The sequence below is a fragment of the Tenrec ecaudatus genome, chromosome 2 (genome assembly GCF_050624435.1).
Source record: "Tenrec ecaudatus isolate mTenEca1 chromosome 2, mTenEca1.hap1, whole genome shotgun sequence".
Taxonomy (NCBI): Eukaryota; Metazoa; Chordata; class Mammalia; order Afrosoricida; family Tenrecidae; genus Tenrec; species Tenrec ecaudatus.
In genome coordinates, this window is record NC_134531.1 from 204,440,276 (window position 1) to 204,453,655 (window position 13,380).

The window sequence follows — 13,380 nt, forward strand, 5'->3', positions numbered from 1 at the left end:
AAATATTTCTACACTATCATTCTAGGTCATATGTGTGGCTTTATTCCATATAGAATGTGTTTTAAACATGTCTCTGGGATCATTGGAGGTCTTCAGACAGACAAATTCTCTGGAGATCTCGAACTCACCGGAATTCCTTCAAAGCAGGAAAAGGTGGAATAAGAACAGTTGCTCCCAATGGTACCTGCTGGTCATTTGCACTCAAGGCAGTGGGGTCGTCTCAGAAGGTTGTGATGACGATATTTTGGCATTCCAAAGGGATAATTTTGGAAAAATTTCCTCAAAGGGCAGAGGATGATCATGGGGTCTTCTCTGAGAAAGCTTTTAGAAAATTAAAAACTGCATCGGTGAGAAAGCACCAAGGAGGTTGTGCTCAGGATATTTCCCCCCCTCGCAACAATGGCCCTGCTCGTTCTTTGAGGTATGAAAACTTTCCTACAAGAATTTTGTTGGGAAGTCTAAGCACATTCACCCTAGAATCGTCATCTTTCAGCCACTTCAGAAGTCTTATTGTTTCTCAAACACAACACTTTAAAAACATGATTTAAGCCTTGGAGAATGCAAAAACTGTCTTTGATGTTTCTAGTCCATTTCTCTTAATAAACTCTAAACTAAATAAATGGAAGGGTATTGAATTCTTGGAGAAAGGGTTAGAGCCATGGAAGCACTGATTATTTCAAGAAACAATAGATTCATATTTTAATAGGTTCATTAAGCACATCTGTTATTTTTCAGCAGTATTTTTTACTTACCCTCATACATACATATCACTAATATTAGATGTATCAAAAGTAACCACAAAAATCACACAGTTTTACAGGTAGTATGTCACAACTTGAATGTGTCATAAATCACTGAAATTTGACAGAGGGGAGTTCAGTTCCACACCTGAAAGGTAACTAAGGGCTATAATCTGAGTGCTCTCTATCTGACCAATAAGCTTGTTCTCTTTTATCATTTTGAAATTTGCTCAACCCTTTTCTACCACTCTGTCCAGAACCATCTAATGTGGTCCTTTTCATAATAGTTGGTGTGATAGTTAGGCTTATTGTGCCAACTAGGCCAATGGGAACCTATGGGTAGAGTTTGGTTGGCTCAAAGCTTGATTAGAGGATGACAAAAATAAATAAAGATGGCTAGCATCCCATCTCCCTCTTTCTCCCTAGTGATTGGACCAGCGCGCTGCTTCTTTAGTTAGTTCTCCACCTCAACCTGTGTGCTACACTACCTGTGGACCAAGCCAACTGGTGGATCTTGTCACTGGAGCTTGAAGCTCCTTTGAGTTCTGCTTTGCCACACTGCTGGTGTGCCCCTTGCTTGCTGGTAGGTCCTGTTGCTGTGCTTGTGTTCAAGATCCTATTAGGGCCTGCTTGGCTAAACTTCCAAGCTACTGACTGTTGCTGACCCACCCTGCTTTCTGCTACCTGTGGGCAAACTCTGCCTGCCTTGCCTGACAGAAGACTCTGCTGTCCCCTTCCTTGATCTTAGACCTGGAAGTGCATGTGAGTTGAAGGGCTCCCAGTGTATTCACTCTTCCACATAAATGAGTTTAACTGAGCCCTCCGTACAGCTGTGTGGACTAATTAGCTATTATATTCCTTCTAGATAGATAGATAGATAGATAGATAGATAGATAGATAGATAGATAGATAGATAGATAGATAGAGCCAGGCACTATCTAGTTCTTATGGCCTCCAACCATGGAGACTAATATATATTGGACTAATTAATTCTGTATATCTATTGGTTCTTGTCATTCTTCTTTCCTTTGGATGAGAAGAGACCAAGACAATAGTTGCACATTAGATGGTCGACCATGAGCTTTTAAGACTCTAGTTACTACTCAATAAAGCAGAAGATAGAACATTGTCTTTGTGAATCGTTATGCCAAGTGAACTTGATGTCCTATGGCCCTGAATCCCCAAGCCCAGTAACTCATTCCTTCAAGATGTTTCGTTATGTCTAAGATGTTTTCAGAAATTTTCCCGCTGTATGTATCACTACTTCATGGATATATTTTCAGCTAAGATAAATGCACAGTTTTGTTACTCATTTAGTTAAAAGTTCATATTCACTACACTGGTACAGATAGGAACTTACACAGGGCATCCAGGAAAGATGATCCCTTCAGGACCAGTGCTGAGAGTGGCGATACCGGGAGGGTGGAGGGAAGGTGGGGGAGAAATGGGGGACCAATTACAAGGATCGACACATAACCTCTTCCCTGGGGAATGGACAACAGAAAAGTGGGTGAAGGGAGACATTGGACAGTGTAAGACATGGCAAAATAATAATTATTTATAAATTATCAAGGGTTCATGAGGGAGGGGGAGTGGAGAGGGAGGGGAAAAAATGAGGAGCTGATGCCAGGGGCTTGGGTGGAGAGCAAATGTTTTGAGAATAATTAGGGCAATGAATGTACAAATGTGCTTTACACAATTGATGTATGTATGGATTGTGATAGGAGATATATGAGCCCCTAATAAAATGATGTAAAAAAAAGAGCTCTGGACACACAGAATCCAGGACAGATACACCCCTCAGGACCAATATTTAAAGTAGCAATACCATGAGAGTAGGGGGAAGGTAGGGGAAAAGGGGCAGGGGGAACCAATTGCAATGATCGATATACAACACCCTCCCCTCATGGGGATGAAAAACAGAAGCATGGGTGAAAGGAGACAGCGGATGGTGTAAAATTTGAAAATAAAAAGAATTTATAAGTTATCAAGGGTTCATGAGGGGGGAGGCAGAGGGGACAGAGGAGCTGATATCTAGGGCTCAAGTAGAAAGAAAATGCTTTGAAGAGGATATGTACAATACATGTGCAAATGTGCTTGATACAGTTGATGTATGGATTGTTATAAGAGCTGTAAAAGCCCCCAATAAAATTATTTCTTTTTTTAAAATATTATCTTAAAGATGATTTAACCAGGGTGGGGGGGTGGGAATGCTCTAAAATTGATGTGGGGATGACTATTCAATTCTCCTTGGTATTATTGAATGATTGAACTATTAAATTATATGACGTGTAAATTACTTGCCAATAAAAGTGTTGGAAAAATAATTTTTTAAAGAACTAGGAGGTAAAGGGAATTTATACAGGTCTAAATACAGGCATGTACATATGGAAATATATTTACATATGATGATAGGGAAATAGATCTATGTACATATATTTGCAGGTTTAGTATTAAGATAGCAGATGGACATTGGGCCTCCACTCAAGTACTCCCTCAATGCAAGAACGCTCTGTTCTAAAAACCTGGCATTCCATGATGCTCACCTTCCCAATACAATCGCTAAAGACAGAGGAGGTGCAAATGTGAAGAAAGTTGGTGGTGTCCAGCTATCAAAAGATATAGCATCGGCGGTCTTAAAGGATTGAAGATGAACGTGCGGCCATCTAGCTGAGAAGCAACAAAGCCCACATGGAACAAGCACAGCAGCCTGTGTGATCATGAGGTTTCAGTGGGATGAATATCAGACATCAAAGACCCAGAACAAAAAATAATAATATGAATGAGGGGGAGTATAGAGTGGAGACCTAAAGTCCATCTGTAGACAGTTGGACATCCGCTTACTGAAAGGTCACAGGGAGGAGATGAGCCAGTTGGGGTGCAGTATAGCACCGATGAAACATACAATTTTCCTCTCGTTTTTTTGTTTTCTCCCCACCCACTATCATGACCCAATTACACCTTACAAATCCAGCTGGACCAGAGCATGTACACAGTTACAGATAAGAGCTGGAAACACAGGGAATCCAGGGCAGATAAACTGTTCAGGACCAATATTGAGAGTAGAGATATCAGAAGGATAAGGGGAAGGTGGGGGGAGGAAATGGGAACCAATCACAATTATCTACCAATAAGCCCTTCCTAGGGGAATGGACAACAGAAAGGTGGGTGAAGAGATACATCGGTCAGTTTAAGACATGAAAAAAAAATTATAAATTATCAAGGGTTCATGAGGGAGGGAGGGGAGAAGAGGGCGGGAAGAAGAGGGCAAAATAAGGAGCTGATAAAAGGACTCAAATAGAAAGAAACTGTTTTGAAAATGATGATGGCATACATGTACAAATGTGCTTGACACAATGGATGGATGGAAGGGTTGTGGTAAGAGTTGTATGGGTCCCCAATAAAATTATTTTTTAAAGAAAAGAAATCAAACAACAAATTACATTAGGTAAATCTTCTGCCCCACACTAAAACATGCCTGACTCAAAGCATGGTGTTTTCAATAGCTTTATATGCATGTGAAAGTTGGACATTGAATAAAAAAAGAAGAAATGATGCATTTTATGGTGGTGATAAATATTGAAATCACCATGAGCTACCAAAATAACAAACAAATATGTCTTGAAAGTAATATAGCCAGAAGCTCCTTAGAAACAAGTTGGTGAGGCTTCATCCCATGTACTTTGGACATATTACCATGAGAGTCCAGTCCCTGAAGAAGGTTATAATACTTTGTAAAATAGAAGGGCAAGGAAAAGTGGAAGCTCCTTCATAAGATTGATTGACACTGTAGCTGAAACAATGGAAGAATTGTGATGATGGCAAAAGACCAGACTATGTATCATTTTTTTGTACATAGGGTCACTATGTCAGAATGGACTCAATGACACCTAACAACAACTCTAAAACAGGGCTAATTCCAACAAACCAAACAAAAGCCAAGGGATGATTATGTCCTATTTTAGAGCAATAAGATTTTGCATATTTTGACTTACTATTCAGATTACTCAGTGGGATTGATGACATCCAGGCATTAGAGTTTATATATTAGAGTTGACAAATAAATCCCCAAGATATTGTCACCTCACAGGTACAACCCATACATAAACACATCATACTTTTAAAAGGTCCCATTCCACAGCTAGGAATGTGTTAATAAAAGATTAATGAGTTCTTCTGGGACTCTTGTCTTGACAAAGATGGTGCATTTTAGATTTACTTTTATAGGGTTTATTCCCTTAGCTGTGAAATGATACCTAAGACACTTCCCTCAAGCCTTGGAGAAAAGTGAGCTACTTACCAACTCGTGATTAAACTAAACATTCCATCCAGCCCATCAACGTGCTCACATCACCGAGAAAGCCTAAATTTCTGAGAGAAAACCTGGGTCATTTTCTCTCATTAATTTTTCATTTTTTAATCAAACCCCAAATCCTAAGAATTCTTGTTGTCTAATATGTACAAAATTATTTCTTTTTCTGCAGAAACTATCTTATTTTCTTAAATTGATTATCATAAAGTTTTAATATTTTTTAACTTTTCTTGGTTCTTCTTTCAAAAAATGCTTCAAATTACCTAAAACATAACCTTAAAAACGGTAAAAATTTCATTTTTATTATTAAAATTATATTTTACCTTCCTTTTTGGTAAATTAAAATGCAACTTCTCAGATAAATACTGAATGATCAGGAACCATCTGAAGAAGATGGAAAGAATATACAAAGTAACTGCCAAAAGAGCTAGTCAACATACAACCATTTCAAATTATAGCATCTATGCAAGAACCAATGGTACTAAAGGAAGAAGATAAAGCTATACTGAAAGCATTAGCCAAAAACAAGCCTCAAGGATTGATGGAAAACAATTGAAATGTTTCAACAAGCTAACAAAGCTCTAAAAGGATTCACTCAAAGAAGCCAAGAAATGTGAAGGTCAACTACTTGGTGAACCAACAGGAAGAGCTCCATATTTGTACCAATTCCAAAGAAAGATGACCAGCACAATATGTAACCTATAGAAATATAGCATTAATATCACATGTAAGAAAAAATGTTTGCTAAAGATTATCCAACAACAGGTGCAGCCATGCATTGACAACAAGTGTGCAGAGCTTCCAGCCAGATTCAGTAGACAACACCATTGCTGTGGATCTTGGCTGGAAGTAGAGAATACCATAAAGATGTTTATTTGTGGCTAATTGACTTCACAAAAGCATTCGACTGTGTGGATAATTACAAATTATGGATAACCATGAGAAATATGGGAATTGTGCAGAACCTATAGATAAATCAAGAGGCAATTGTGCAAACAGAACAAGGGAATATTGTATGATTTTAAATCAGTACAGAAGTGTGGAAGGGTTGTAGCCTCTCTTGATACTTACCATAATGTGTTAATCCAGGTTGATTAGAGACAAATCCAGAGGCATTCATATGTGCGTAAGAGAGAACTTTATATCAAAGAGTAATTATACATTAAGAAAACATCCCAAGCCAGTTCATATCAAGTCCATAAACTCCGATATTAGCCCATATGTCCAATACCAATCTATAAAGTCCTCTTCAGACTCATGCAACACTGAATGCAAGAAGATCACAGACCAGTGGTTAGAAAGTCTTATGGATCCAGTGGCAGTGGAAGCATCTCAGTGCTGGCTGGCAGGGTTCTCAACGTGGCTCCTCTAGCTCCAGGGCTCTAGTGGTAGCTCCATGTGTCATGTCAACAGAAATATCTCCCAAGGAGAGTGTGTGTGTCCCGCCTCCAGCAAGCTATTTATCTCCTTCGTGACTGCAAATGAGGTCATCAAGCTGCGGCCTGATTGACTGGTTAAACTCCAGACCTTCACTCTTAATAGTCTTAAATTGACAACAAATTATGTAACTCCACAGACCATGCCTTGTCAAATTGACACTTTCACACAACTCTTTAGTCATATATGATTTTCAAACAAACAATAATAAAATCATATCTGTACTTAATAGGCTAAAACTAAAATGTGTATGATTTTTAAATGTGCCACGATCATTTAAATATAACATTCTATAAGTGAACAAAACAAAGAGAGTCTATACTATGTGAACACCTACACCTTAATCCTGTAATCCCATGGATATATTCCAGCACCTATGAAAGTTTGTAAGCCAGTCCACTTCATGCCTTTTTCTGCCCAATTTTGGGTATCCAATTTCTATACTGCCCACTTACATACTTCATATTATTCAATCTGTATGTTGAGAAAATTATCAGAGAAGCTCAATTATATAAAGAAGATTGTAGTAGCAGGATTGGAGGAAGGCTTATTAAAACCTTCAATATATAGATGACACAACCTTGCTTGCTGAAAATGAGGAGGACTTGAAATTCTGGCTGATGAAGATCAAGGACTACAGTCCTTGGTATGGATTACAACTCAACACAAAGAAAACAAAAATCCTCATAACTAGGCCAATAAGTAACATCATGATAAATGTAGAACAGATGGAAGTTGTCAAGGATTTCTTTGTGATTGGGTCAATCTACACAAAATCTCTTTACAGTGTTGAAAAGCAAGCATGTTCCTTGGAGGACTAAGATGCACCTGCCCCAAACCAAGGTATTTTCAATCACCTCACATGTCTGTGAAAGTTGAACATTAAATAAGCAAGATGGAAGAAAATTTGATGCGTTCAACTACAATGTTGGATATATCCATGAACTGCCAAAAGAACAGAGAGATTTGTCCTGGAAGAAGTATAATCAGAATGCCCTTAGTGGCAAGGATGGTGAAACTTCGGTGAAACTTCGTCTCATGTGTTTTGGACACGTCATCAGGATATAGAAAAGGACATAATGTTCGGTAAAATGGAGGGGCAGCGGGAAGATGATGGTCCTGGACAAGATGGATTTACACAGTAATTGCAAGAGTGGCCTCAAACATCAGAACAATTTTGAGGATGTCATAGGACCTGGTGGTGCTTCACTGCTCTATATAAGGTTGCGATGAATGGTAACCAAGTCCACAGAACTGAACAACAGCAATTTGGTGTTCTCCCAAAAGAAAATCTGATTCCAGATAAGGTGAGGCCTCTTCTGAAGAGCTTTTTTTTAAGTTGGACAAGTGAATTTACTGCTAGCTTTACACAGACCTATCATAACATTGGCTAGGAGATCAGATTACATGATTACTAACATGCCGCAAACTCAAATGAACTCTCTTGATTTTTTTTGTTTGTTTGTTTGTTCTTTGAGCAAAGCAATCTTCTGGGGTTTTATTTTCTGGACCATCATTCAAATTCAAATTTAAATTACTTTTTCCCAAAAAAAAATTTTATTCAGAGCTATTGCAAATATCTTACCATCCCATAGTTCAAACACATCAAGCAGTATTGTACAATTGCTACTACAAACAGAATCACTTTTAGGTACCAGGTTTTTGTTTTGTTTTTAAGATACAAATTTTAAAAAGAACATCTAAGTGTAAATGTTTTGCATATTGGTTATTCCAAGTTGAATTAAATCAGAGGTAAAACAGAAATATTAACAATATTAGGCCAAATTCTTGAAAATAACATATAAGATTATTAAAATAATAACAACATGAGGTGTCTATATCTAAATAACCCCAGTAGAAGCAACCTTTCATAAAATCCTCAGGTTCTGTATAAAGAAAGACACTGATTATTGACATGTTCATCTATTAAGACACAAACTACCCCCTTCTTGAATTTAGCAGGAATTTTTACTGCTATTCAATTTTGTGGTCCATAGCTCAAATCTCATTAGCTTCTCTAGTCATCATTTTATGGCTTGTTAAACTTGCCTACAGGAAATTTCAGTTTGAGACTTATGATATCTTAGACACATATGTAAAACTATATGGGAGAGACGAGGAAAGTAGTCTGGCCTGTCAATCAAGTCACATGCTGAGCCCTACAAAGCCTCTCTCTCTCTCTCTCTCTCTCTCTCTCTCTCTCTCTCTCTCTCTCTCTCTCTCTCTCTCTCTCTCTTTCTCTGTTTCACCTTCCTGTTGAAGAGACACACTCAGAGAGCTTGGGGAGCCACATGGAGACCCTTGCCAGCACTGAGATGCTTCGACTGCCAGTGGATTCACAATACTTTCACCCACTAGCCTATGATTTTCCTGCATTTTGCATCATTGCATGTGACTGCATGAGTTTGAAGAAGGATTTGTGGACCGGTATTGGACTTATGAGCTAATATCATACTCATAGACTTGCTATGGACTGGATGTTTTCTTAATATGAATTGCTCTTTGATATAGAGCTCCTTCCTTCACATATATGAATGTCCTTGGATTTGTTTCTCTGCTCAACCCGGTCTCACACACCATCACCTTTCAGAATTCTAGAAATCTTGATTTAGAATGATGGTTTCCAAACTTCAAGATATTAATCCTTCATTTTAAGTCCAAGATAGTACATTTTTAATAGGAAATTTTTGTTCAAATATGGTAGTAGGTCAGCAAAGCAAAGTTTAACTCTAGATGACAAAATTAATACAGTTATAGTTAATTCATAGTATTAGTAATACACTTTTTTTTTTAGTTGAAGACTTGTTTGGAAAATTCCTAAACCAAACAAAGTCAAGCAAAGTTAACTTAGGATCAGAAGGAATGTTATACAAAAAGACATCATAAAACACAATGCTTAAAATGTTCAAGTAAAAATTTTTCTGGCATTCTCTGATTTCAGCCAAGATCCATCTAACATCAGCAATGATGTCTCTTGTTCATTGTCCTCTTCTGAATCTACCTGTGGCAGCTCGCTGTCAATAGACTTCTGCAATTATGATTTTTAGAAAAATTTTACTTGCATGTGATATTAATGATATTCTTCTATCATTTCCACATTCTGTTGGGTCATCTTTCTTTGTAATGTGTCCAAATATGGATCTCCTCTGGTCAGTTGGCCAAATATATATCTTCCAAATTTCCTGGCATAGACAAGTGAGTGCTTCCAGTGCTTCTTCATCAGCTTGCTTAAATATTTCAATTGCTATTCCACCAAACTCTGAAGCCTTGTTTTTAGCTAATGCTTTCAGTTCCACTTTAACTTCTTCATTTAGTATCATTGGTTCTTGCTTGTAAGAGTATGCTGCCTTTTTAAATGGTGGAATGTCGATTTCTTCTTTTTGTTACAGTGACTCTGTATTCTTTCCATCTTCTTTGAATGCTTCCTGTATTCAATATTTTCCCCATATCCTCTTTTAACATTGCAGCTCAGGGCTTAATTGTTAGTAAATTAAATAAATTAAATTTTTATTAAATCATTTTATTGGTAGCTCTTACAATTCTTATCACAATGTATACATACATACATTGTGTCAAGCATATTTGCATATATGTTGTCAGGGCTGAATTTTTTATTTAGCCTTTTCAGTTTAAGATATTATTGTTGTTTTCCTTTTACATTTTATAACTCTTAAATTATTGCATATTTCATTAGAATACAGTACTTTGTCTTCTTGAATTGCCCTTTGAAAATTTCTGTTCAGCCTTTAGACTTCATTCTTTCTTCCATTTGCCTTTTAACTACTCTAAAATTAAAAGCAAGTTTCATAGTCTCCACTATTTGCTTTTTTTCATGAATGATGTTCTTGATGTAAGTATTATCAGCTAAATCCAGGCCAGGGGCCAACTGTGAACCATACCTTCAATTGCTCGAATGTATGTTCAGGTTAAAGCAAGGTCATGAGGAGCAACCTATAGTATATGCCACCTGAATTTTGAGAACATACCAAGGACAGATTTGATGCATGGAACACTAATCAGAGAAGGCCTGATGAACTGTGGCTTATATCATAAATGTTCTCCTTAAATCATATTTTATATTTTTGTCTGTGATAGGTTGGACTCTTAGAGAAACAGCTGCTTCTATGTATTGTATATATAAAGAGATTTCTATCAAGAAATGGCTTGAAAAGTTATAGGAATAGGTAAGTCCAGTCTGGCTCAAGTCTGGCTTTTCTTAATGTGTGGAAGTTGATGAACAGGAAGCAATAGGAGATCAAAGAAGCAGACCAGGATGAAGAAGCAGAGACAGCAGGGGCCACGCTAGTGGAGGTAGAGGTCCGAAGTCAGCCAAGTGAAACCGCCATTAGGAGTCTGCTGACAGGCCCTGGATCCACAGGTGATGCAACAGAAGATCAAGGAAGGGTCTAGGTGGAAGATCTAGCTCTCGCAGAAGGCAAAGGGTCAAAGACTCTCATTTTTCACTCCATTTTTCACTCCACAAAAGGCTTTTGACAAGTTTGACTCCACCACTTGTGAGGAGTGTCTAGTTTACATAATCCCTAACTACCACAGACCACTCCTGCCAACTTGACACCGTTTTACAGGTCTTTAACCATACATAATCACCAAAGATAATAACACCATACTCCTATCTAACATGATCCAACTAACATGCATACAGCTAAAAATAGACTAACTCTGTTTTCACCTTATTTAAGTAAACGAAACAAGAATATTTGTTGCATGAATACAAATAAGAATTGCTATAGCGATTACTGTCCTCATTTTCTCAGCTGGTCACATGGCTATAGTTGGTATTTAGAACTACCTTCTTCTGCTACCCATTCCACATTTCCTTTACTCTCAGCGAGTATCTCAATTGGTCCTGATTCTCTACTTGGTGTTGTGACTCAAATCTTCATTCTAGAAAAGTCTGGGCACTTATTGGTGATGTGAGAATTAGAGTACTGTACATTATCATTGACTTTAATCGCAGGACATGGTAATACTAAGAGGTAACCTAAAGAATCTATCAGATTACAGACATATTCTTCTTCACCTCCATTATATGAAAACAATAGAAGTCATACTGCTACCAGATTACTGGTTGATCTCACCCAGAAATGTTCTCATGTCTTGAACTCAGTGCTGGTCTCTGGTGTTAATAGATGGGGCACTCAGCAGTGGCAGTAGTCCATGTTGCTGAGTTCACGCATAACGTCCATTCCTGCCACCATGTCCACTGTGTTTGTGTACCCATTGGGCAATGCAGGAGTCATTGGGGAAAGTGGACGACTTGTTTCCACCAAATGTGTCAACCTAGTCACTTGATTATTAAATATCCTCCTCTTCAGAGATAAAATCTTTAGGCAAGTATTCACATGAGACACAAATATCTGCACTTTTTTGGCCACATACTTAATAGTCATTCCTACACATATTCTCTGTGTTTCTGTCTGTCAATACTAGAAAACTCTAGCAGTTTTTTTGGAGTATAATGTCACTCTTCTTGGTTCACCATCTGAACTTCACCTTACCTGCTGTGATTTAAGTCTAGTTATAGACCTAGAGGTAATAATTGGTGAGGAGGGTGTTACCGGAGAACCTGAAGCTTTTTCTTTTAAGCATCAGCCTCAAGCAGTGCTCCAGAAACAACTCTAGGTGCCATGTCAGCATGAACAATTGAGCTAATTACCTCAAGTGTTGGTGGGAGATAATAGTTTTACTGAGAGTGGATTAATCTCTTTGTATGGAAAGCATGTTGCTGATGGCTAGAGTAGTTGAATGGAGCCTTGGGGCTCATTGTAACCATCTTCTGGATTATCAGCTCATATGTCCACATCCAAAGTTCTGGGTCTCACTTTAAAATCACATACTTTCAAGGTTGAAAATTAAGTTGGTGCTGTAATTTAGCTACTCATATGATAAGACTCTGGAGTTGGTTTTCAGCAATATTGGTTCTGTTACTAGGAGAGATAAGGCTTTCTTTCATGGCACAAGTAGAAGTTTTGAGGTCATTTATAAAGCATCTGAGCCAGGAATCTGAAGCTCACAATTCATTGTTTCCTATAGCAGTTTTACATTGCAAGAAGGCAATCAAACAACTTCTACATACTTGTCATTCTGACCAAATTGTAGAAAGATATCAAACACACAATCACCCAGAGCTTCTCTTCTAACCAACATTTCATCTCTCAGTCCTGCTCTGTTGGGTATGTGGTTGTCACCTAATCTGGTGTCAATTTAAGGATTAAGAATGTAGCGGTGGAGTCTAGGCTGTCCATCTGGAGATAGCCAATGAAACTTCTGTGTGGGCATGGCCTTCTCCTGAGAAATCTGGGAAATCTGGTGCTTCCTCCTTGGAGGCAGGAGACACTTCTCTCTCTGCTTACTTCCCTGGGAGACATTGAAGCTGACAAGACCTCTGAAGCTGGAGAAGCCATGTAGAGACCCCTCCCAGCGCTGAGATGCTTACAACACCACGGGATCCAGAGACTTTCTACTCCCTGGCCTGTGATCACCCTGCATTCTGCATCATTGCAGGGGTTTCATGAGTCTGAAGAGGACTTTATGGATTGCTGTCAGACTTATGGTTAATGTCGGACTTGTGGACTTGATCTGGACTGGGCTACAATATTTTCTCAATGTTCAATTGCTCTTGTATATAAATCTCTTTCTTATACACATATGTGTGTCCATGGGTTTTTTTCTCTAGTCTACCTACACTAACACAGATATTAGCCTTGCCAGTCCATGCCATGGATTAAGCTCGTTCCTGGTAGTGGTAGACTGTACTTACAGGGACAGCGTTTGCAGTGCCTTTAGGCCTGATTAGTCCTGAAAAACAATTTAGAAAAAAACATCTCTATGATTTTGTTTCTCTAGAACCACTTACAGTACCAAATGTGT